Source organism: Podarcis liolepis (assembly GCF_965112155.1).
Source record: "Podarcis liolepis genome assembly, chromosome: 3".
Classification (NCBI taxonomy): domain Eukaryota; kingdom Metazoa; phylum Chordata; class Lepidosauria; order Squamata; family Lacertidae; genus Podarcis; species Podarcis liolepis.
The window spans coordinates 96,067,299-96,093,806 of record NC_139557.1 but is presented as its reverse complement, the minus strand read 5'-3'; the positions used below and the strand labels follow the sequence as shown (position 1 = coordinate 96,093,806).

General features: G+C 38.2%; 1 protein-coding gene across 17 annotated transcripts in view; it reads right to left on the bottom strand.

Annotated features, from left to right (window-relative positions):
* The window catches only part of ESRRG (estrogen related receptor gamma), a 476,442-nt gene that overhangs the window by 375,108 nt on the left and 74,826 nt on the right, over positions 1 to 26,508 (bottom strand). Inside the window, exons 1-2 of one of the 17 annotated variants that reach the window (XM_083494555.1) lie at positions 18,493 to 18,572; positions 7,433 to 7,493 (exon numbers count right to left, since the gene is read on the bottom strand). The exons of the other annotated variants lie outside the window; for them this stretch is intronic. The gene's annotated coding sequence lies outside the window, so the exon portion shown is untranslated. Of the gene's footprint in view, positions 1 to 7,432; positions 7,494 to 18,492; positions 18,573 to 26,508 lie in introns of those variants that run through there. 17 annotated transcript variants of the gene reach the window in all.

Here is a 26,508-nt window from a genome sequence, read left to right as displayed (position 1 = left end):
AAGCCTAACGCAACAGGACAGAACCTTTACATCCCTAGGGAAATGTTCAACTGACATTTTTTCCCACAGCAATGTTGACAAAAAAGATGGAGTGTTCTGATCTTCACATATGATCAAAACATGAAAAAAGGTGAGTCAAGAAACTCATACAACCTTTTTTCTCACTGGGGAATTGAACCTTTTCATATAAGATACTTTTACTTTGAAATGGAAATAACAGTATCTAAAAATGCTGTTTTAAAGAAAAGTTCATTCTAGCATAGCTAAACACATAGCACAACACATCTACTTATACATTTCAGTATAGTCTGGTTTTTTTAAATCCATGTATTGTTTTCATTCAGAGGTAATAAGTATTGGAACATATTTCAAAATTATATTTTGGACTGATGCGCACACAGGTCTATTAGCAATTCCAGTACAGTATTAGTTTCAGGATGCCATTCTTCATAGGTAAAAATCATTTATTTGAAACAGCATGTTGCTGCACAATCCTAACCCCATCCCAGTGCCAGTTAGATGATGTATAGATATGTCTCTGCCAGTCTATGCTAGTAGAGAGGAATGTCACTAGTGTGAGGTTCCACCATGACAGAAGCTCAGGTTGTGCCCTAAAAGGTGCTAACAAGTGATCATCATGGGAGACATGAATGGCGTGGTCTCCACCAACATGGACAAGGCACAAAGACTAACAGTTAGCAAGGAAGGGAGACTCCCTAAGACTTTTTTCGAAATGACAGAAAATATGGACTTGATAGATATATGGAGAACAAGGAACCCTCTGGAGAGAGAGGGAACTTTCTTCTCCCAAGCAATGATGACCTGGACCAGAATCGATCAAATCTGGGTTACTAGTGGAATGGCTCCAAAGATTAAGAAAGTGGAAATCTGCTCAAAAACTTGCTCCGACCATAACGCCGTGAAGATGGAGATGAAACTCACAATAACTGGTCAATTTAGATGGAGAATGAATGACACCCTCTTTCGAGACAAGGAGATTCTCACGAAGGCCCAAAAGACCCTAAAAGATTATTTTGAAATAAATTTGAGGACCGACGTGGAGAAAAGAGTGATCTGGGATGCAAGTAAAGCGGTTATGAGAGGATTTTTGATTCAACAAAATTCAATAAAGAGGAAAAAACAAAATGAGAAAAAAGAGAAGATTTTGGAAATGATAAAGGAAGGAGAGAGAAAATTAAGAACAAAACCAAAATCTCAGGACATTCTAAGAGAAATCAAGCTATATCAAACACAATATATGGAATTGATGAACCAAGAGATTGAATGGAAGATAAAGCAAATGAAGCAAAAGACTTTTGAATCAGCAAATAAATGTGGCAAACTTTTGGCATGGCAACTGAAGAAAAGGCAGAAACTAAATACAGTTACAAGCCTAGAGGTGGATGGAAAGAATATATCTAAACCTAATGAAATTAGAAACTGCTTTTTAAGTTACTTCAAAAAACTCTACACTCAAGGCCCGCAAAATGAAGAAGATATAGATAAATTCCTTGGAAAATATGGATTACAAAAAATCTCTCATCAAAGCAAGATGGATTTGAACCAGAGAATCTCAGAACAAGAGATAGAGGCTGCCATTCAGAATATGCAACTGGGCAAATCTCCGGGACCAGATGGACTGACTTCTAGATACTACAAATCGCTGAAGGAATGGTTGACTCAACCATTAAGAGAAGTGTGTAATGAGATTCTTGAGGGAAAAAGGGCGCCTGAATCGTGGAAAGAGGCATATATTTCACTCATACCAAAGTCAGAGACTGAAAAGACCCAACTTAAGAACTACCGCCCAATATCACTCCTTAATGTGGATTACAAAATTTTTGCAGACATTTTGGCAAAAAGATTTAAAAGAGTTTTGATGGAGAAGATTCATAAGGACCAAGCAGGCTTTCTCCCTAAAAGACACCTGGCAGACAATGTAAGGAATGTAATAGACATTCTGGAGAAGCTAGAGGTGAATATAAACACTAAAGCAGTATTGATTTTTGTGGATGCGGAGAAAGCCTTTGACAATATTTCTTGGAGTTTTATGAGGAAGAATCTTCATGGGATGGGGGTAGGCCAGGGTTTTGAGAATGGTATGGCTGCAATATATTCTGAACAAAAAGCTAAGCTGATTGTAAACAATGTTGTGACTGAGGAACTTAAGATAGAAAAAGGAACACGACAGGGGTGCCCGATTTCCCCATTACTTTTCATTTCAGTTCTGGAGGTGTTGCTGATCATGATAAGAAATGACCAGCAGGTCAAAGGTGTGCAGGTCGGAGCTAAACATTATAAGTTAAGAGCGTTTGCAGATGACTTAGTATTGACTTTGCAAGAGCCAAACACTAGTACGAAAAGGGTTTTAGAAATAATACAACAGTTTGGCCAGGTAGCTGGATTTAAGTTGAACAAGCAAAAAACTAAAGTTTTAGGGAAAAACTTAACAGATATGGAAAAGGAGAAATTTCAAGAGGAAACAGGTTTGACTGTGGTAAAGAAGGTGAAATACCTAGGGGTTTACTTAACATCTAAGAATGTGAATTTGTATAAGGATAACTATGAAAAATGTTGGTCAGAAATTAAAAAAGATCTAGAAATATGGTCAAATTTGAAATTGTCAATGTTAGGCCGAATTGCAGTAATTAAAATGAATGTATTGCCTAGAATGTTATTTTTGTTTCAGACCTTGCAGATTCTTGACAAGATGGAATGTTTTAAGAGGTGGCACAAAGACATTTCGAAATTTGTCTGGCAGGGCAAAAAGCCCCGAATTAAATTCAAGATACTGACAGATGCTAAAGAAAGAGGGGTTTTTGCCCTGCCGGACCTAAAATTGTACTATGAGGCTGCAGCTTTTTGCTGGCTGAAAGAATGGATGCTCCTCGAGAACACGGACATTTTGGATCTGGAAGGTTTCAATAATGCCTTTGGTTGGCATGCATATCTTTGGTATGATAAAGTTAACAGTGCCTTTAAAAACCACATTGTCAGGAAAGCATTGATTAATGTTTGGATAAGATACAAAGATCTATTGGAAAATAAAACCCCTAGATGGGTGGCACCAGTGGAGGCTAAAGCAGTGAAGAAACTCAATATGGAGGTCGGATGGCCGAAGTATTGGGAAATCTTAGAACAGGATGGAGATAAGTTCAAACTACAAAGTCAGGAGAAATTGAAGCATAAAGTAGAAAATTGGTTCCAATATCGCCAAATAATGGAATTTTTTAAACAGGACAGGAAAATTGGCTTCCAGGTGGAAAAATCAAAATTAGAAACCGAACTGTTAGAACCCAATACTAAGAACTTATCTAGAATGTACAACTTGCTGTTGAAATGGAACACACAGGATGAAACAGTTAAATCGGCTATGATTAAGTGGGCTCAGGATGTTGGACATAACATTATGTCAGCTGACTGGGAGTGGTTATGGAACACCGGTATTAAATTTACGGCATGCAATGCCTTAAAGGAAAACATTATGAAAATGGTATACAGGTGGTACATGACCCCAGTCAAGCTGGCAAAAATCTATCATTTGCCTGATAATAAATGTTGGAAGTGTAAAGAGACTGAAGGTACCTTTTATCACCTTTGGTGGACATGCCCGAAGATTAAGGCCTTCTGGGAAATGATCTATAATGAAATGAAAAAGGTACTTAAATGTACCTTCCCTAAAAAGCCAGAGGCCTTCCTTTTGGGCATTGTCGGCCAATTGGTGACAAAGAAGGATAGAACTTTTTTTATGTATGCTACAACAGCGGCAAGAATACTCATCGCAAAGTACTGGAAGACACAAGATTTACCCACTCTGGAAGAATGGCAGATGAAAGTGATGGACTATATGACATTGGCCGAGATGACAGGCAGAATCCGTGATCAACGAAAAGAGACGGTGGAAGAAGACTGGAGAAAATTTAAAATTTACCTTAAGGACCACTATAAACTTAATGAATGTTAAAAATGTTGTGGTTTTCAGAAACAAAGGGGCACAGGGATATAAGGTTAGAATATAAAAAAGGACTAAGATGACAGAGATTTGAAAGCAACAATTGGGAGTTGCTAGTTGAAGTATGGACATTGGGATGCAGAGAGGGGGGGTATGGGGAAGTCCAAGAAAAGAGGTTTACATGAAAATATGTTTGAAACTATGCGTGTTTGTTTGTCTCTTTCAGTGTTTGTTTGTCTTTTTAAAATTTTGTAAAACCAATAAAAAATTTATAAAAAAATAAAAAATAAAAATAAAAGGTGCTAACAAGCAGAACCTCACCCTCGTTAGGTTTTGAGGGGTATGCAGCTTTCAATCTGCTCGATCTAAATTCCAGTAGATCCTTCAAGAGGCATCCCTCTCCCATCTTCTGCAAAGCAGTTTGAGATTTGCTAATAAATCCATTATATCCTTCTATCCACTTAATTATTGCTATTTGATTTACTGAAGGCTGTCTTCATGCCTTTGTACATTTTGCCATCCCACCGCCATCTAAATTATTATATGTATATATTTAAAACCCTTTTAATGAAAACAGTCACCAATTTTTTTCTTCTTCTTTAAAACACTATCAAGGTGGAGAACAAATGTTAAGAGTAATCTTAAAAAAAAAGTGTGGTTTTTTTTCTGAGTGCTTCCAGTAGCAAAGGTTTCCCATTATGGGTGTATTTATGAAATGAGCTCTCTCTTTTCCACTTTCCCCAGGGTTTTATCATACCTGTGCACCCCACCAATTAAAGTCGGTTGCTCCCCACTTTACGTGATTTCAGTTATGTGTTCAGGGGCCCAGAACATAACCCCCACATAAGTGGGGGGATGCTTGTATAAGGCCATCAACTTTTGAACTTACATGATGTTCTTCAAGCATAGGTGTCCAGGTCAAAAATAGAACAGTACTTATATGTCCAGGCAGATGGCTACAAGGCTAGGCATTCTGCTTTTATAAAGGTGGTGAGTAGAGACTATATTAATTAGATCTCAGATTGGTGGAGGGAAGAAACAAAAATCAAGTGTGTGTGTGTGTGTGTGTGTGTGTGTGTGTGTGTGTGTGTGTGCACGCACGCAGCTATTCCTGTAACAATAAAACTCTAAGCATTTCTATGGACAAAATGTTCTGTTTTCAACATCTCTAAGCTATAAACATAAAGTGTTGCTGTATGTAGGACTTCAACAGAGCTCAATTCCACCTAGGACATGGACTCATTTTGTGGGAAAGTAACTTAGCTCTTCACCTCTGATCCTATTTGTAAATTAAAATAATAATGATTTACAGCTCAGGATGAGATACTTGGAAAAGAGTGTGATAGAAATGTAACAAACAAACAAATATTTAAGAAAAACAAAATCCAATTGGACTTGTAGTAGGCAAAGTTGTGTGAACAGAATGCAAATTCCCTATTAAAGTTTGCAAATTTAAACAACCACCACCTCTTGAGACCCTGTTAAAATATGAAAAACGGAAGCATTCTCCAGTAGCCTTTAATTCAAGAATAGAGCTGGGGTGTAGGCTTAAGAGTACATGGTGAATTTTCTAATAGAATGTTGGCAGCAAGAATAACTATAAGGAATGCCCAAAGGGACTGTAGAGCAGACTTAGTACTGAGACACATCTAGCTTCAGAAGTGACAGAACTGAAATGAATTGAAGGTGCTGGATCCACGTGAGTCTATAATGGGATGGATGTGAAAACAATAGGAGAGTAGAAAAGGTGAGATACCCCATGATGTTTTTACCTCCTGTGAAGAAAAGAGACAAACACTCCATTCTACACCCCGGAAAACTCCACCTTTCACCTGTATGCAGTACTCTCTTCCTTTTCACAACAGTATTTTATTTTAAAATCCCTCAAGAAGCTCATCTTGTATTTGGAAACAAAAATTGCTTCTGGTTAGGTAGCCTGTGAAGCGTGATGAAGACACGGGTGTTAGATGATCGCTGAAAAGGTACTAAATGTTATTGCAAGACATACTTCTATCACTGATTTAACTACTATGATGCCTGTGCATTTGTGGTGGAAATAAAATGGCAGAGAGATTTAGTTCTCCACCCTTAAGCAGCCAGTGTTTTGAACTGGGGTTCTCCCCCGCCCCAAGCTACTTAAATTATTATTATTATTATTAAATAAAGTAGAATATCCCTTGTATAACTGAATTCATTTTGTGAATATTTACTTAAATATTGCCTTAAATATATCTTCAAGACTTCATAAGAAATGTTTCACCTGCCAAAAAATGACATTAAAAGCATGTACTTGAAAAAGCTTATGATTGTTCATTTACCAACCAAGGGATACAAACAATACAGCAACAACATTTTGAACTTTAGGATTAACAATGTAGTTCACCTCTACTCCACAGACCCCACAAGGAGAAGTTGTTAATTAGATTTGAAATTAAATTAGTAATATGGATAGGGACTTTTTTATCTTGTATTTTTATGCTGTGAAATACCTTGTGATCTATTGAAGAAGGGGATATACAAAGTTTAACAACAACAGTACTGAGACTGTACTGGAAACTTCAACTAGAAGCACTGAACATAAACTCCAAACAAAATATGCTGAACTACAATTACTAATCAGTCACAAACATCTCCCCCAGTATGTATTGGTAACACCCAAAGCAAACTTTAGAAATTTGCTACCAGACCTGAAAAAAGCAGGAATGAATGCAGCATATTTTCAAGGACCACAATGAAATAAGTCTTACTATAGATATACATGCTCCACAGATAATGAAGGGCACCTCTTCAAAACCTACATCCCCATGAATCTAAATCCAATCATATGTTCCCTTTATAATAGCCATCACTTTCCTTTTCTGCATAACTATACATTGAAGCACTGCTGCTGTAAAGGTCACTGGTGAGATTTCAATAAATAGCATGGTATTAGTTACATATATGACTCTCTTTTCCCTTTATGCTACATTCAATTTTGAGTTTCTTTCTATTGGGTCTTCCTTGTTTTTCTTGTAGCTGAATGTCACATTTTCCATTTGCTAGTACTATCATCTATATCCTGCTGTATAAAGAATATTGTTCCTTTCCAACTTAGAATTACATTGTATTTACACAAAAAGGGATAAATTAACTTATTGGACAATCATCCTGATGCCACAGTTCAGTTCTTTGGATTGAAACCACATAAAACTCAAGAAACACCAAATTTTACCCCATTCCTTTGTTTTACAAACACAAAAGTGTTGGTGCCATAGTTTAACACTAAAAGGGTGAGCCTTAGGAAGCCCAAAGCTCCCTCTTTTGCATGGTCACCTCTACTCCTGTGTGGCTAAAATCTTGCTTTGTGTTATATGCGAACCAGGAATCCTGTTGTGTGGGTTTTGTTTTGTTTTTTTTAATTATTTAAACAAGCAAGATTCATAACTCATAAAATGTAGTTTAGAATGTTAGAAAGTGTAAATCACAGAAAAGGATATGCACCTTTAGGTACAAATCTCACCTAGCTGAAGCTGTAGTTATTTCTCAAGCTCACATTGGACTCCTGTGACAAAATCACAAACACAATGTTCATGTTTCCATGTCTTACGGAACAATATAACTTTAAAAAAAACAAGTTTGTCTAAAGATATTTTTCAGCAGTCTACTAGGTTAACAAATGCCCGATCGCCCTCTGCAGTTAAATTTGAATTAAGATACTATTACAAATATGGCAGGTATCTTTATAGCTCTCAGTTGGACTATACAATTTTTGAATTTGCTTGCAAAAACTACAAAACATTGCATCTTGATACTGCAGTTTTCAGAAAATGCAGTAAAATACATTCTTGTGCAATATAGTAAAACTGAAAAACCAATAAATAGCTCTAGTTATTGAGAAATTGGACAAAAATAGCCTATTGTCATTTTTTTCAAGACGGCAAATCAATAGATGATGAAAGGTTTTATTTTTTGTTACTACTGGAGTGTTGACTCTAGCAATAAGTGAGATGTTGATTGGAATTAAGGAGACAAGCAGTTGAGTGATATGCAAGATGGAACTTAATGTTTTCAAAACGGAGAGTTTGAGTGCAAACTTAAAACTGGGTTAATACATATTATCTGTCCCCAGAGAACCCCTGTAGTCCAATGAAAGAGCCTAGGGATTGCCAGCAAAGAATTTGAAGCATACTCCCAAAGCTGCATTTCCCAGGAATCTTTGGGAAAGCCATGACAGTTAAACTGGCATAAAATAAAATAGATATGAATTTGCAGAACTATTACTATATCCATAGTGTCAGCATTAAGTTTGGTGCAGCTTCCTTCTTTGACTCCAAAACGCAAAACAATCAAGATTAAAACATCAGATACTCAAGCTCAAGAAAGATGCCAAGTAGGGCACTAGCTCCTATAGTCAAGCACAGATGAGTTCAATGGATAATAAGCCAAAGAGTACTGGTTAAGCCACACATTTCACACGGTGCTTCTGATTCTGCCTGTATAAAAAGACAGGGTTCAAGATTTTCCAAAAAGTGGGTTTCATCCCTCTGGCATCATTGAAAAAGTATGGGACCACTAGTCCTGATCTACCCCAGTCTTGCATAGTTACTTAGAAGCAAGTTTCATCAAATTGGATGGAGTTTACTTTTGAATAAAAAAAAAGCAAAAGAGAAAAGATACAGATGTTATGATTATTTTTAAAAAATTGCCCAATCAGCACTTACCTTAGAATACTAAATTAAGACTGAGCCAAATGGATGAGGTGAATTTAATATTTTCAGTGTCGAAAGGCACCCTCCATCTAACAACATTTTTATTTTACCATTCTAATTATTAAACAATTTGATTACATTTTCAAAATACAAAGATCTAAAGACTAAATTGATCAAGCTATAAATATACAAATGTTATGTAAATATTAAACACATACTATACAAAAACATTCTACATTACTCAATATAATATCACCATATCAATCATTTTGACCACAGTTCTAAAGCAGGTTACTTAAATTGAGCCTATTTCATATACACCTGAACCTCAATTTAAGAAGTGCCCTGCTTGATCAGACCAAAAGCCCATCTAGTCCAGTATGCTATTCCTATAGTAGCCAACCAGATGCAATGGGAAGCCTGAAAGGTAGACATGAGTGTAAACAGCATGATTCCCACTTCTGATTCCCAGCAGCTGGTATTTAGAGGCATACTGCTTCTATCAGAGGTGGTAGAAGATACTCTTATCGTCCATTAATTTGTTTGATCCTATGTTGAAACCATCCAAGTTGGTGGCTACCACTACAACTTAATTATTCTCATTCTTTGTAGAGTGACCAAACAAACAAAAGATACACGTAAGCATTTCATTCAATAGCCTTAAATTTGAACTCAGCGACATCACCATGTTCACTATGTGCCAATTACTTATGTTCTAGATTTCTATATCCCACAGATCTGGTATGGGGAATCTTTGGCCCTCCAAAAGTTGCTGAGCTAAAATTTCCATCATCCATGGCCACTGGCTATGCTGGTTGGGACAGATGAGAGTTATAGTTCAGCAACATCTGAAGGGCCAAAGGTTCCCCACACTAGTCTATGGAGTCACTTATGAAGACCTGACCGCAATCTGAATGAGTTTCATTTTCCCTTTGTAATGTCAGTAGTTCACCAATAATCATGACATCATCATGTTCACATCATGAATACAGTACATGAATCACACTCAGGAAAGAAAAATAAGCTCTGAAGAAGAAAGAGAGTTGCTAAAGTAGCAGACAGTAGAAGCAAATGTTGCTAACAACTTAAAAATATGAATAATGATTTTTGGGGAAATATATGGGACTTACACATCCACTAGAAAGCTATTTTTGAAAAGAAAATTGAAACGAGGGGGAAATCAGTGTGTTCCTGTTGAGAATAAGACTGTGCAAATGAATAGATGCTTAGTGGAGTACAAAATTAAGTAATAAGCAAGCACAGCCTGTCCCAGAATAGTCTATCCTTGACAGTTGCCTGTTAACATTTCCTGAATCAGATTTCAAAGTGCAAGTATTAGATTCAATTAATAGAAAACATCCCCAAATGCTAGGGATCTTGACACTGTAAGGTATTTTTCCCCTAGGAAGGAAGCCCACTATTTGCCAAAAAAGAGACTTTCCTCTCAAAGCCAGACAAAAATTTATACAGCTGTTTTAAAAACTTATTCAAAACATGTAGAATACAATATTATATTCTAAAAGAGCACTGGACAAATAATTTGCTTACAGCAATCTTTTGTCTTGGAGATTCTGCAATTTATCTGCAGCTCTGTAAATAATCTGAAGATATACTGGCCCTTAGCATAAAAAGGATTGATGCCTGCATAATGCTGAGCAAAGGCTTGGAGCCCCAAACCAATTGCTCAGAATCTGAACTAAAATGATTTGAGCATTATCTACAGTTTATGCTTTATATTCAACAAAAATGCAAAGATAATATAAAATTTTGGTGATGATTTTATTTCAAGTTACAGGTGTACACAGTATTCCGTCAAATCAAAAAGTGAGCATTTATGTACAATTTATAATATGTAATTCCAGCATAATTTTACAAATATTCTTGTGCTGGGAGAGTGGTAGTTGTGCAGCTGTAGCTAAAACAACTTTTCTGTCCAGGAGCCATCATTACCGCACTTAAAATGAGTCTGCCAATGCTGAATCAAGTCACATCCTCGTGGTGTGGAATGAGCACATACCTGTCAAACTATTGGGAAGAAAACCTTAAAAGTCTATATTGGGACGGGAAACTCGCTATCAGAAGGGAAAAACAGGATACAATGGTGTTGGCATCAGCCATTTTGACCTGGGTAGCATGCCCTGCATCAATTTAAGTGCAGGAGAGGCCACTCACCAACTTTGGAATTACTCAGGAAGTGTTTCAGGGGTCTGAAAAATACGTCCCGAACAAGGAGTGGAAATGCCATAGGCCTGCACTGTCTTAAATAGCTTCTTATGCAATAATTAAGTCCTAAGAGCAGTGCTTTTTTTCAGGGGGTATTCAAGGGTACGCACTACCGGCACCTCTTTTTGTTGTTGTTAAAAAGTGTGGCACTTACTGTAACAACTTCATGATGAGTACCAGCAACTTTCTTTTCTTTTCTTTTTTAAGAAAAAAAGAAGCACTGCCTAAGAGGATGGCCTGTTATTGGAATGGCTGTCATGGGGCACATGGCATAATAAAAAACAGGTCATATAAAAGAGCAGACCAAGTAACAGGAACACAAATGGTGTGGGCATGTGCACTTCCCACCACCTGTCCCACATCAAAGGAAAAAAGATGCCTACATCAGCCACTGCTGTACTTGCTCACAGATAGGCCTTTGCATCTCTCCTCTGTTCAGAATGGAAGGGAGGGTGTCCACTCCTGGCATCCAATAAAATGTAGGCATATTTAAGGATGGTATCAGTGTAGGGCTGGGGATGCAAAGGCCAAAGCAGGAAGTGCAATCAATCTCTTGTGCATTGTGTATGTCTGAAGGGATATTTACTGAGACATTTTGTGGCACCACAGGAGGTAGTAGCATGAACACTTCAGCACTATTGGTAACTTAATTCATGAATGAAAAAGGTGCATCAACTCCTGCTTAGGTGCATATGCCCTCACACTACACCACCAGTTCAGCCTTCAAAAGCAACACTGTGGTTAAGACAGGTAAATGTTTGTTTAGTTTAATATGTACATTCATTTTTCTAACCTAAATATCCAGTAAAAGTGGCCTACAGCATCATGAAAGACTATAATATTTCAAAATATAAGCAATGAAAACAGCAAACACAGAAGAGGGAAATAACAGAAGAGGGGTGGAAAAGGCTCTTTCCTTCTTTACCAACTGAACTTCAGATAAAGGAGGTGACATGAAAGGCCTCAAAATCTGTGCAAATTCCAGAACTTTCATGAAAAGCCTGTCTTATTAGGTTGTCTTAGTTCCAACTCAGAAAGGCAAGTAAAAACAAAAGATTCTAATTTTGTTTCAGCTTAGAAATAAACCAGATGGGGATATATGTAGGATGAAGTGAGTGAAGGCAGTCACGAGAAAGTATTATAAAAAAAAGTCACCAGGTACTGCTTCAAGAACCTGCCGATAAGCATCTTAAATCATAGTAAATTACACATTGCATGCCGGTGACTCGGTCATGGGAAATTATGGAGCTACGTGATGTCTCATTTGTTGTGCTGAAAACAAATGTAAATAAATTACTGCAAGATTCTCATTTACATTTAGGAATCCATCCCGATGCATGACATGACTGCTGATTTTATCCCCCTTTTAATGACATTTTGAGAAAACGTAACATTCACTGAAAGGAAGATTGTCTTGATCATAAGAAGTATTTGATTTCTGGTTGGGCAGTCCAAATGAAAAAGAGAAGAACAGAGAGGTCACCTCCCCCTACATGAGTGTATGTTTAGGACAACCTTTCCCAAAGAGGTGTTCTCCAAGTGTTTTCCCATCAGCTCCAGCCAGTATTAGGTTGGAGAAGGTGATGTAGGAAATCATGTAGTCTTGTGTCTATTTGCCTCTCAGAAAAAAACAATCCTGTTCAAGCACTGACCAGCTTCAGACCCACAACACATGCCTTTAGACTCTCATTCGTACCCCTTTGCCAAGAGATGCCAATGACATAGAAAGTTAAAGCACCACAGTTAATCAAACAGGAGGAGTAAGGTGGTCAGATGCCAAGGTAGGAATGGAAGACCTAGGCAAATGTAACCTTCAATCCTGGGACAGAAGAGAAAATTTCAAGAGTTTGGTCATCCTGCATGACAGAGTGCATCTCACCAAAAAAATCACGAACCTCTTCTGTCCAATTAATCAGGCATGGCAGTCCTGTTCTCCTTTGTATCTGGCTACCCTAGCCATACAAATGAAGACAAAATGCAACAAATGTTTTTAAAAGCCTGTTGTCCCCCTAGGCAGAGTAAATACAAAACTGCAAAGAAATGGACTTATTTATATTGTCACTCCCTGTGCTGCCCTAGTAACAATACTATGCATACTAAACAAGCATGCTTTAAAAAGGAAGATGCTGGCTTATAGATAGAAAAGCCAATGCCAAGAAGATCCCGGGGGTTCGATTTCTGACACTGTCGGTCCATATTTGTATGTCCAACAGATACTTCTAAAAATAGTCTGAAGATAAATGAAAAGTTTTCCAAACGGGGGAATGCGGCAATGTTCTGCATCCCTACATGTGGCAGTGTATTTACATAAGCCTGACTAGGTCAGGAAGTTTTTTTTAAGGGACAAATAAGCAGGCCATGAAATAATTATTTTTCATTGTGCCCTGCCAAACCTACCCAGCCAAGGGCTAAATTGAGCTGCTATTGTGATTATTTGAACTGTGGAGCCAAAAGTCCTCACTGCAAAGCATCCCAGCTGTCCTAAATTTTATGATGATGGCGAATTTTCATGTTGGTTTGAACCCTGCCAAAAACATTCCACAAAAAAACAGGCAGGCTGGATGCCTGTTTTATTCTGTCCTGTATTAATTAACGATCTACAGCTTTCCTGAGAACTTTAAACTTTAAACAAATCACTTCCGGAAAGATTCACATGCTTGTATGCATATGGATACAGCAAACCAAATTAACATCAAGAGCCCTAACCAAATCTGCAGTTGTTTTTTTTCATTCTATTCCACAGTACACTGAAAGCTTAAAAGCATAGTGGGTAGAACCAACACCGGCCTAATAAAGAAAGTGATTTATTTATTATTTATTTAGTAGAATTTGTATACAGTTTAATTATAAAACCTCTAAGAGGTTTACATAAGGTTAAGGCTGCAAACGTACAACTCCCTTACGTGGGAGAAAGTGCCATCGTCTTATTTCGGAAAAAACAGCATGCAGACTATGCATCCAGCTTGCATATTATTGTATACTGTGCCCAATGCACCCAAGAGTGCCTACTGAAAACAACAAAGGCATATTAAGAAGAAGAATACACCAGGGTGCAATCCTACATACATTTACCTGGGAGCAAACCCCACTGGACACAGATGGTGATCCGTAATTGTCTCAGTATAGAAATATGGTTACTACTTTGGAATGTAGCAAAGATGCCATCTGTGGAAGGAGTTCATATTACAAAAGGTGTAAAGAGAGCCATGCTGTTAACAAATTTATCAAAAGATGGTGTTTGTTTATAAATAACAGTATTGAAACTTTACATTTTAAGATAATATTCAACCAGATGTTTTGTTCAAAGTAATTTTTACAACTTACTGATGTGATATTTTCTATCATTGTTAGCATAATATACCCGGCATGAACATATATGTTCTTATTTGGAAATAGTTTTAAAATAATAATATTAATTACAACTGATTTAAAAATATCAGTAGGTGAACTACTTGCCAAGGTTAGAATGCAGGGGTTTACAAGACACTTAATAAAAATTAAGGCTTACAATGTTAGGAGAATGTATCTGTTTGCAAGCAGCAGGTTTCATTCCAGGTTTACACAACTTGCAACCAACCATGCCAAATACAGCCAAGATCCACATATTGTAGCTCCCAGATTCTTGACAACACATGTTATTTGTGATCCCACCAAGCAACAAAAGCACAAAGTTCATCTAACCCCTTAGTAGGCTACTACAAACAGATGACAAAAGCATTTGGTTGGTTGAGACGCATGTTGTGTGTTCTATGGGCTGCATTACTAGATTCCAGGTGTATCTTAAATGCCGACATCTTATCCACTCTATTATGATTTATCACATGTATATACTGCCTTTTTCCAATGCGCCCAAGGTGGCAGACAGTTTAACACACTATTTTCAGTTTAATAGAAGAGCCCAAATAGTTGATGGCCCTTTTTATGTTGACAAAGAATGCTGCAATGAGTGTCTCATCTCTCCCTCTGATGTCACCATTTAAAAAGCCCTGCTGGATCAAGTGAATGGTCCATCTAGTCTTAGATCCTGTTCTCATAGTGGCCAATCACAGGAAGCCCACAAGCAGGACATGAATGAAACATCACTCTTCAAATTTGTGATTTCCAACAACTGGTATGCAAAGGCATACTGCCTCCAACAATGCAGGTATTACATAGTCACCATCACTAGTAGCCACCCATAGCTGATAATAGACATACTTCTATGAAGAGCCAATGGGAAGAGACCAATCACCTTAGGAGCAGGAGGGATTCTGATTCAACTCTCAATTCAGCCATGAAATTTACTGGATGACCTTGAGGTGACTCAACCTAACCTATCCTATAGGATTGTTGCAGGGGAAATGCGGGGAGCTGCATCCTTATATATATGAAGGAGTGAGTGAGTGAGTAGCAGCTGGTCTCTAGGCTAGCTTCACTATCATTCTGCATCTATATGGGAATGGTTTTTAGGTGTTTTAATCATTATAACTTTTATGTGTTTGCTGCCCTGGGCTCCTTTAGCAGGAAAGGCAAGATATAAATTCTGATGGTTATTTAATTTCTATACCGCTTAATATATTTAAAATATCTCTAAGTGGTGTACAAAAAACTGAAGCAACAACAGACAGCTTAAACAAAACATTACAAAAATACAGTTACACTAATACAAAGTTACTAATATTTAAATCATTATGAGTTCGTTTCTTTTCTGACACACTCTCCCTCTCAGCCTCCAGGTTCTCACTCAGGGTCCAAACAAACTTTCAGCTCACCCACAAAAGTCTCACATTGAAAAGAGTTCCTGGAAACAGCAAGTATCACCCAAGTCTCTCACTCTAGACTTGCTTTTTATGGACAGGCCCAAATTTAATAAGAAATAAATGCTTTTGATTCATCATCATAGTTCAGTATTGGTGACAAGTCAGCATCCTTTCAAGCTACCTTGCCAAAAAGATCCCTGTCAGCGGTGAAGACAATATTAAAAGAAGCAGGGGAGAGTCTCTAAGGGACCCTTCTCAAGAATAGGCCAAGCATTCTCCACCACCCCTGAGGGTGCCAGTCTTTTAGTGGGTGAAGGACATGCCATGTTGCACACACAATTACGGTATGTTCTCCACAATTGTGCTCCCCTTTATCTGCTGCCTGAGGCAGCTGTCTCATTTTGCCAAATGGTAGGGACTGCAACATCTTTGTAGTTGAAGGAAAATACAAAAGCAAAAATATTTATGGAAACAAAATTGCGTTTGTTAGTAGAGATAATGTTTTATGACTTTAAATGGATTTTACTCCTCCACCCCAATCAAGGGATACTTTGCTACTAACATAAATGTGAGATGAAATTAATTCCCATAAATGTTCTCTTCTCTACCTTCCTGTCTCAATGGGCATCATACCCTCTTGTGTTCTGCTGAGGTACTAAAGAAAACCTACCTCATGTGACCACGCGTGGAGAGCATTGACCTGTACTGAACTCCACCAACCACAAAAAAAAAAATCGCCTCATGGTCTACTGTTGGTAACCATTATTTCCCCATGGTTTTCTTTCAGCTACAGACCCACCAAATTTTAAAAGTTCATTTTCATCTAAGCCCTGCTAAAAATCATTACAAAACCAGTGAAATACTATTACGGGCTAATAAAAGTAGGAGAGATTTAACATATAGTTAGCTCCTAATTAAGAAGCCCATGAACCCTGCAATTTACCAAAAAGAAAAAAGAAAGGAAGGAAAAAGTAAAGAAGGAAAAAGCTTTATCACCAGAAACAAAGAAGGCAGTTCAAGACCTTTTGGATAGATCCATTTTAACTAACTTGTCAAATGAATCTGCAACTCTTTCTGATGGAGAGGGGATACCTCAGCAATTTAGGTACTATTAAAAGCTTACTTTGCATTCAGCTTTGCTGAAATTGTACATTTGATGGTATCACACATACTGTTGTTCAGTTGCTGCAGTCTGATTCAAAGTGCTATAAATATGTTTGCCCTTTCTGCTAAGCCTGCCTGAGGGATTAGCAACCCCCCAAAAGTTCAGTTGAATATTAACTGCATTAACTTTGCAGACTGTAACATACTGTTATACTCAAACAGCCTACGGTGCAGTATGGATGACTTGCTTAATACAAATATTTTCATGCAAAAATGTTTTCCTGTGGCTGGACAAAAAATAAATAAAATTGCTCTGTCAAAAGGGGACGACCTCCCTCACCTGCCTTTGTAAGATCAAACAGACAAATGTCTAGACCTTTTTTTAAGAAATAAAAACTGAGCAAAAGACTTATCTCAAAAAGGCAGATTAACAACCAGTTTTATGGATCTTTATTGAGAAGCAGATTATATATAATTCCATGAAAATTACTCCCATGTGCATGGGATTACGTATCCCAATCTCATCAGTTATATAGATAATGTTATAACTATTTCAAACATTCAAAATAACCACTTTAAGGATACAGACAGGAGATACAACTGAAGACCAGTGCAAGGCATCAACAAACAAATCAGATATATGCATCACTCTTGAAATTTGAAAACTTTTGTTTCATTAGCAATGTTGCTAAATTTTATCAGGCATCAGAAATGGGAACAATTCAGTGTTCAGCATTATGAAAACTAGAGAGAATTGTACAGCATCACCAGGTTTGGAGACACTTAATTTGTTTATGAGACAAGCCAAAATTCCCATTGAATTTGGCTTCAAAAACTTCCCCACCCCAATTCAATTTCTCCAAATCATAATTGTAGTAGTCATGATGGGTGTACATATGAAGGGCAGCTACTCACAGGGCACAAATTAGGCCTTACCAAAACGAACTCGGCACAAAGACCCCTGGAAATTCTGGCAAGCCAGGGCTTCCCAGCCAATCACAATTCCCAAGGATCTTTGTGTTGGCAATTTCCTGTTGGTTAAGACTTTTAGTAGCTGATGCAGGTCACTGGTACAACCCTTTCCTTTGTGTGCACCCCTCTCCTACTCAAAACTGCTTAAAATAAGTATTCAGAGTTATTTCAGAGATGATTCTCTGAAAAGATGGGGAAAGAACAAGTGTATTCAAAATTCAGATGGGGGGGTCACTCATCTCTAACTGAACACTTAACATTGTTTAATTGTTCTTCTTCTTGTTGTTGTTCTTTTAAAACAAAAAACCCTAATACTGTAACATAAGAAAAGCCTTGATATTTCAAACCAAAGACCAGCATTCTGTTCTCACAATGGCTAACCAGATGCCTATGGGAAGCCCATGCGTAGGACATGACTGCAATATGATCCCCAGCAAATGGAATTCAGAGGCCTACTGCCTCTGATCCTCAGTGAATTTGTCTAATCCCCTTTTAAGGCCATATAAGTCTAATGCAGTGGACCCTGGTACTCCAAACAAGACCTCTTCAAGGGGAGATTTGAAACCACAGTATTAAACTAGAAATAATATCTTTCTATAAAAAGTAAGTGTGCCACCTGCCAAATAATTATCATGCCACATAAACGGCTACCACCCACAGACCTGAGGCCTACATTCTTAACTCGTCTGTTACTAAGCTGTATTTCTCAAATACCTATCTTTTATTTTAAAAAAGTTATTAACATCTTACTGAGTTAAAAGATTGACACCATGGCTTCATATAGAAATTCTATCAACATAAAAGTACTACTTACAAAAATACCTTTTAAATAGGATACCAGTGATAGGGAAACTGTTCTTAGACTACAACCCCCATAATTCCTGGCAGCTGGCCATGCTGACTGGAGCTTATGGGAACTAGAGTCCAACAATATCTGACAGTGCACAGGTTCCCGATTCCTGCTCTCCACAGCAATATTCAACTGGCTTGCTGTAAGTAACAAATCAGGTTTTTCTTCTAGTGTTGCGTATGGGTGTGCTTTTTGGTCTTTCATTTTTTATTCATAAATTTATTCCCCACCATTCTAATGTGTCTGCACCATTCAGGTTGGCTAACAACAAATTAATTAAGGAAATCAGCAAGTCCAGATAAAAGCAAATACAACTTACTGAGATAAGGGCTCATCACATAAAGATCTTCAATCCAGCACGTCAGTTGTGTAGCTGATTTAATATGTGTGTGTGTGTGTGTGTGTGTGTGTGTGCGCGCGCGCGCATGCGCCTTAAAAATTCCATAGTAAAAAAGGGCTGAATTTGTTTAATTTTATTTATTTAAAAGATTTATATCACAACTACCACCAGTACTACAAATTATTGCACACCTCTCAGCATAAAGTCCAAAGAAGGTCACAACAATTCAAAATATATCATTAAAGACAGTTTCAAACAAATTACAATCAAAGTAATATGATTGGTCCTAAAAATATAAAAAGGTCTTCAGTATACAAGAAAAAGTGTGTAATGAAAATATGCAAGGAAGCATAATTTAGGACTTTAAACACTAGATGGAACATCTTAAATTGAGCTCAGAAATGAACTGACAGACATTTCACAAAGCAAATCTACCAAGGTAAAATGGACTGTGCTTCAACCACAGGTGGACCATGGAGAAGAATCTCTCCAGCAGATCTGAAGGAATCAACAGGATGATATTAGTGGAAAACAGCCTCAAAGGATACCAACAAGAGCAGAAAAGTAGCAGGAATGTAACTTAATCCTCTTCCTATCCTGCAGTTTATCAAACATTGTTATATATTTATTTATTTATTTATTTATTTATTTATTTATTTATTTATTTATTTATAAATACCCCGCCCATCTGGCTGAGTTTCCCCAGCTACTCTGGGTGGCTCCCAATCAAGTGTTAAAAATAACACAGCATTAAATATTAAAAACTTCCCTTAACCGGGGTGCCTTCAGATGTCTTTTAAAGCAGTGTTTCCCAACCTTTTTTGGGCAAAGGCACACTTGTTTGATGAAAAAAATCTCGAGGCACACCACCATTACAGCCCCGTGACGTCAGCGCGCAGCGTCACGCCGGGAGGGACGCACCAAAGTGTAAGTTTCAATTTTTTCCCCTCCCCCTTGCCGGGGAACCTCCAAGCTTTGGGGGTGGGGAGGAGGCAGCAAAGCGAGGCAGGAAGGAGAGCGCGGCTTGGCTGGGTGAGCTTTGGCAGGGGCAGGGAATGAGAGCCGCGAGGCGGGCGCTGCGGGCGGAGGCGCTGCCCGCCGAGCTCGCAGGCAGCCAGGCAGGCAGACGGCGAGAGCCCCGCGCTGGCCGGCCTCTCCTCGCCGCCGCCGCCCCGCCTCTCGCCGCCTGACTCGCCCGCCTCCCTCCAGGCAACATCTCGCGGCACACTAGTGTGCCGCGGAACACTGGTTGAAAAACACTGTTTTAAAGTTAAGATAGCTGCTTATTTCCTTCACATCTGAAGGGAGGGCGCCACTACCAAGAAGGCCCTCTGTCTGGTTCCCTGTAACCTCACTTCTCGCAATGAGGGAACCGCCAGAAGGCCCTTGGTGCTGGATCTCAGTGGCCCACAATGGCTGCCCACACCCCCAAAAAGATGTGTGGACTCTATTTCTTTTCCCCTATGAGGAGAAATGTAGCTTGCTGGATCAAGCAGGAGAGTGGGTTAAGAATGTTCAGTGACATTCCATTCAAGCCTCTCATAGCTGATTTTTTTTTTAAATTAAATTCAGGAGAACATTGATGCATCTACTGTGAAACATCTAATGTAGCCCTCAATTGTAAATGGACCCCCAAACTCAGAGAATTATTTTCACATGGGATTCATTTAAATTGCATACATATGAACCACTGTGAATTTTGTGATGTCAGGAGTACTAGCCTCTTGGTAAACCTTAAAAAGCATTTCTGGAAATGTGTAACTATTGTGTTGTCCATTCTCACAACTAGTCCTGATCTAAATGAAACAGGTCTGCACATGTGCTTCATTTCACAATCAAACCAAATTTCTCAATATATGTCTGCTTTTAGGGAAGAGGTTGATAGTGGCATAATCAAAACTTAGTCCAGCATAAAAAGTAAGCGCTCCTCATTCCACCCCTGTTCTTTGCTCTTTCAGGTCCAAAAAGACCCATACGTCAGCAATCAAGTGACATTTGGACATGCCTAAAATGGTTGCTGCCAGTACATAGATGAATATACATACATACAGAGAGAGAGAGAGAGAGACACCAACTGTGGGTATGAGTTAGTGCATATGAGAAAGTGGGCTCTTAACTATATTTTTTGACAAGCTTTTGAAATATGAATTTTATCTTTTAAACTAATCAGTATGTGTTGATGTTTTTAATTATGTGTTTTGCTGATGTTATTCTAATCTGTTGTGTACCACCAGGGCTTTTTTTCAGTCGGAACTCACTGGAACTCAGTTACAGCACCTTTCAGGTGGGCACCATTGCCATTATAAGAGAACAAGGGAGGCGTTCATGGTGAGTTCCGACACCTCTTTTTCTAGAAAAATAGCACTGTGTACCAACCTTGATATTTTTTAAATGAAAGTGTGGGTTATAAATAAATAAATAATAAATAACCCATGAAAGCATGTTATGCTTAAGGGGCAGCATGACTCTTGGCGGGTTTTGCTGCAACATATTAATATAGCTGCCCTTCTGGAAAATGTTTTGCAAGCAACCGTTGCATTGCAAGCTTTGCAGAGTTATATTAGAAGTACTTTTCATACTATTTCAGTTCTAGGTATTTACACAACAACATTGATTACAGGAAACTCTGTGGTATATAGAAGGCTCTGCATTGTCATTTGCTTGAAAGCTAAGTTCATCCGAAGACTACTCTGTTTTTCAAACTACAACATCAGATTCAAATGAGCTAAGCATCTATAAACCACATGTTTTAATTAATGGTTAAAACTCAGCTAGTTATGGAACAAAGGGCTAACCAAGGACCAGCAGAATACACAAATACAAACACACAACACACTTTTACAATGTTTTCTTAGCAGAAAGGAACCTTGTGAAAGTACTACCAAGTGTAGGCATCCCAAAAGGCAATTTTATTTCTCACATTCCTGGAAATGATTCGTCTTTCATAATTTAAAAGTAATATCAAACCACTGGTACTCGTAGTTAAAGTTGCATTCTCTTGATAACTCAGTGAAAGGAATTAATTCATTTGGTACCTTAAAGACTTTTGGCTATGACTTACCTGCATAAATAGAAAGAACTAATTTACTAAAGAAATGCCCATGGGCAAACATGTTCCGGCTAATGAAGTGTTCAGCTTTTGCATGATTAACCAGCTGGTGGGGGTGGTGAAAAATCACAGGGCATAAAATAATAAGAAAAAAATGATTATTAGTTCCCTTTTAAAACTGTTCCATGAAAAATGTCCTTATTTCAATTCACTGCTTGGAAAATTAATGTTCAGAAAGATAGATTCAAATAACTTACCAGGGGAGAAAAACTGAGACCATGTCAAGCAATCACTCTTTGCTGAATCACATCAGGTGGCTCAGGTGAAAGGAAAAGACAGCAGCCAGCTCTAGAGCAACCAGTTTACCTACATAACAGGTACTGCCACTTGTCATAAAGTGAAATTTCTAATACTGAATATTGCAAAATGCATTATGTAAGTTTAAAACTATGACTGGGCTTTGTGTCAGTTTAATTTTCTCAATGGTTCTCTGTGTCCAAGTACAACATTTGGCTTTGGTAAAAATATATGAACTGACAAAATTAGAAACAAGGTGCTGGCACATTTAATAACAAAAGTGGCTATTGTACAAATTTAGGCCAATTTGATCTATGATGCATTTTCTTGAAGGTGGTTTTCCTGTTCATTAAACATGGCATTTAGCTCATGATCAAATTCTCAAACGTTTTTCAGCCCTGTAAGGTGAAAATAAGCCACACATGCACTAAAGAAATCCCCCCAGGTTATAGTCTTGAAGGAGACTTAAAATAATGGACAAGCTTTGACTGACTTTCTGCACAAAATGGAAAATCTGTGTTCTAACTATCTGGTTTATCAGAGGTCAATGAGGTGATACTGCTTAAAGGCAACCCGATTTTGTACTTCATTCATCCACTATGGTTACGCAAGCATGTAATTTAACAGAGAAAATGAGTGGTTACCCTTGCTCTTTCTGACATGTCATCTCTTGAAATTAATGCATTTATGCTGTATTAATTATGAAGGTGCACAGTTTTAAGAGGAAAAATAAATGTCTGTTTCAGGTGCCCATAACACTTTAAGTAGCTAATAATGGACATTCTTTTTTCAGCTATTGCTACTTGCAACATATAGTGGTGTTTACTTTTCACTTTAGCTCTGCTGTAAAAACTTCCCCTCTGTTGAAAAAAAGCCAAACTGTTCAAAAGAAGTAAGAATAGTTTTCTGTATATCTGACAAGGGAGCTTGCTACTTTACCAATATTCATGTTTGACTTGGCATTCATGGTGAATGGGATGTACATCTATAAACAAAAAAAGGTCAGCTTAAGAAGACACTTAATAACCACTCTTTGCTCTCACCACTCTCACCTGTAGGTATGTACATTGCCTTTCTGGACTCAAGCATATGAAGAAACATTTATAGCATGTACTTTGTCTCAAGCATTCCAATAACTTTTTGGGATTGCATAAAATATATTTCAAATGGTATTACAAATGCCGAAGTAAGCACAAAGCAATCAGGTATGTGCTCTTTCACCTGAAGACATGCCCATTAATTTTAATTAATATCTTCGCACTTTAGCTATGTCTTCTAAAAATCTTTAAGATAATTTGTAGGTCCTCCTACATTATACCAAGCCTTGCAAACCCATAAAAAATAGCTCCACAGATATATATGTTTGCCCTAATCTAAGCAAGGCCTTCCCAGATGGAAAAAGTTCAGAAACCGAAGAAAGAAGGGGGAAATTATTGCATATTACAACCCTGGCTGATTTACAGTTCCTCTTATTTGGATCCCATTTTAACTGAGATCCCAGAAACCAAATCTGAGTCATTTGATCTATTACTACACCATGCCCTCCAAAGTAATGCCACTGAAATCTAGCACAAAACCCATAGTGTCCAAAGTAAAATTTTGCTTCTGGAAAAAAGCTTCTGGAAAAAACTTCTACTGTATTCAGTAGAAGTTTCTAAAGTCCTCCCCCTCCTCCGGGGTGTTGGGAGAGGGGTAGCACCTCTGGTGAGGGACAAGTCATGCTCCTTCTTGGGTAGTTTGTCCACCTTTGGTCCTCATCCTGCACTCAGCTATCACCTATGGCTTCTAGAAGCTGTCAGCATGCAACAGCTGGCACACCCTAGGAAACAGCTTCAACTGGCTGGCTAAACCAGGTGAAGGTACCTGATGAGTCTCAAACCCTCAGTGAGTTAGGGACAACCCCTGCATGTGAAGACAGGCTCTGATAGATTGAGCAGACCAGACCAATGCAGTGGTACCTCGGGTTACATACGCTTCAGGTTACAGACTCCGCTAACCCAGAAATAGTACCTAAGAACTTTGCTTCAGGATGAGAACAGAAAGGCCCCATTAGTGGGCCTAATGGTCAAGAAGGCAGTTACTGCATGTGCTGTAGAGGGGAAGTGAGGGGCAGATGGGACTCGTCCAGCTGGGAAGGTAGCCATCTAGCAGAAGTAAAAGGAAAAATTTGTACCCACTGCCTCGAAGGGCATCTTCAGGAGAAGAAAGGCTAAGGAATAAACCCTACACAAATCTAGAGTGGAGCCCCTAAGATGGCTGAATGGTTTCTTGTACACCTCCTTCTGGCAACTCCTACAGCCAAGCTGGTACCAAATGTAATGCTTTCCTTTCTTTTGGACTACATCAGCGAAGCTGAGAGTAGGGATGTTTTCACCTGGGGAGCCCAGGCTTGTGCCCCAGAGAGATCACTTTGGTGCTACTAACTCAGCAAAAACAGCATGGGAGGCATCACCTGAGCTCTGCGAGTGCAGCTTTCTCCCAGTTGAAGTGCAGAGTGTTTGAGGACCGGGACATTCACAAGGAAACCAAAATGCTATTGTACTACCAACCTTACTTTATGTTTGTGAAACATGGACCATTTATAAACACCACCTCCAACTCCTCGAAAAATTCCATCAACGTTGTCTCCAAAAAATTCTACACATCACTTGGGAACCCAGGCGAACTAATGCCAGTGTACTGGAAGAAGCATAGATCACCAGTGTCGAAGCAATGATTCTTCAACATCAACTTCATTGGACTGGTCATGTTATTCAGATGCCTGATTATCACTCCAATTGGAGAACAGCCTTTACCCAAGGTATCATGGACTTTGAAGACGCTCAAACTCAGGATGAAAGGGACCTGGAAATGTATGTCCACACTGTGGAAGGATGTGTGGATCCAGAATTGGCCTCTACAGTCACTTACAGACTCACTGTTAAGACCATTGTTTTCAGTGTATCTGAAGAAGTGTGCATGCACACGAAAGCTCATACCAAGAACTAACTTAGTTGGTCTTTATGGTGCTACTGGAAGGATTTTTTTTTATTTTGACTATGGCAGACCTACACGGCTACCTATCTACAACTGTTAAGACCATGTTCATGGAAGACAATCTTACTCGGCTACGAGTGATCACCAAAGAAGATATGGTTGGTTGGTTGGTTGGTTTAAAATTAGACATGTAAAATGCTCACAGCACATGCAGGTTATCTTAAAAGGGTTTGGGAATAGTTCTCCTTCTCCCACCCCAATATACTCATTGTGTTCATCAACTGAATAAGCTGAAAAGAACTGAAATGCCCTCTCACCCCACTCTAGAGGTGATAACAGAGTCCTTCTAAAATTGCAGACACATACTGTGACTGAGTGGCGGTGTTTGTAAACAACTATGGAAATATTTCTAATTATAATTCTTCAATGCTAAAATTAGAAGGTCAGTCAGTTAACTGTAAAGAGAGAGCGAGAAAGAGAAACGGAACCTTCCAAAAGGTTTAACTACACAAGAGAAGCCAACGATGATTAACCTAGTAGTAATTCTGAGATGTGAGCTGCCTGCCTTCAGAATTTCAACTCTGATATCATAATGCTTTGGACTTTCTAGAAATATTTTTTTTAATCAAAGAACAAAATAACTACTACCAGCAACAAAACATGACTGTTTATTCCCTTGCTGTTTTAGATATCCATGATAGAACAGAATGCTTTAATAAATATATTAAAAATGTATTTATTACTTTAGTTGGGTGGATCCATCATATTACTTGGCACAAGGCAGTTTAATATATTCATATATGCTTAGTTCAGTTCCTAAATATTCATTTTATTGATATTTCATTAAAGAAAAACAATAGTTTACTTAAAGTCAAAACCATAAACAATAACAACATCCTGACAAATAATAGAAAACATTAATATATTAAAGCAGGAGCAAGCAGCATCCTAATGCAGCTGGCATAAATTTTTAATGCCCCCCCCCGAGTATTTCTTATGCAGAAAGGGGCTGTCCTCTTGTTTATTTTGCCACCTTTCAGGACTACCCCTCCCAAAGTGGTTCACAACACATTAAAACACAAAAAAATTACCAGCAAAAAATTATAATGTGTTTGAGCAGCAGCTCAAAACAGACCTAAGTTCATTTAAGTAGCAACCAGAATAAAATTTTTAAGTCCTCAAGAATCTCCTAAAACCCAACTCAGGAAACAAATACTAAAGTTGGCAGTTATAACACAAACTCCATCTACTCATCCCTTGCACTTCAATGAGAATACAACAAAGGGAAGAGATTTGTTTGTGTCAGTTCAGGATACGG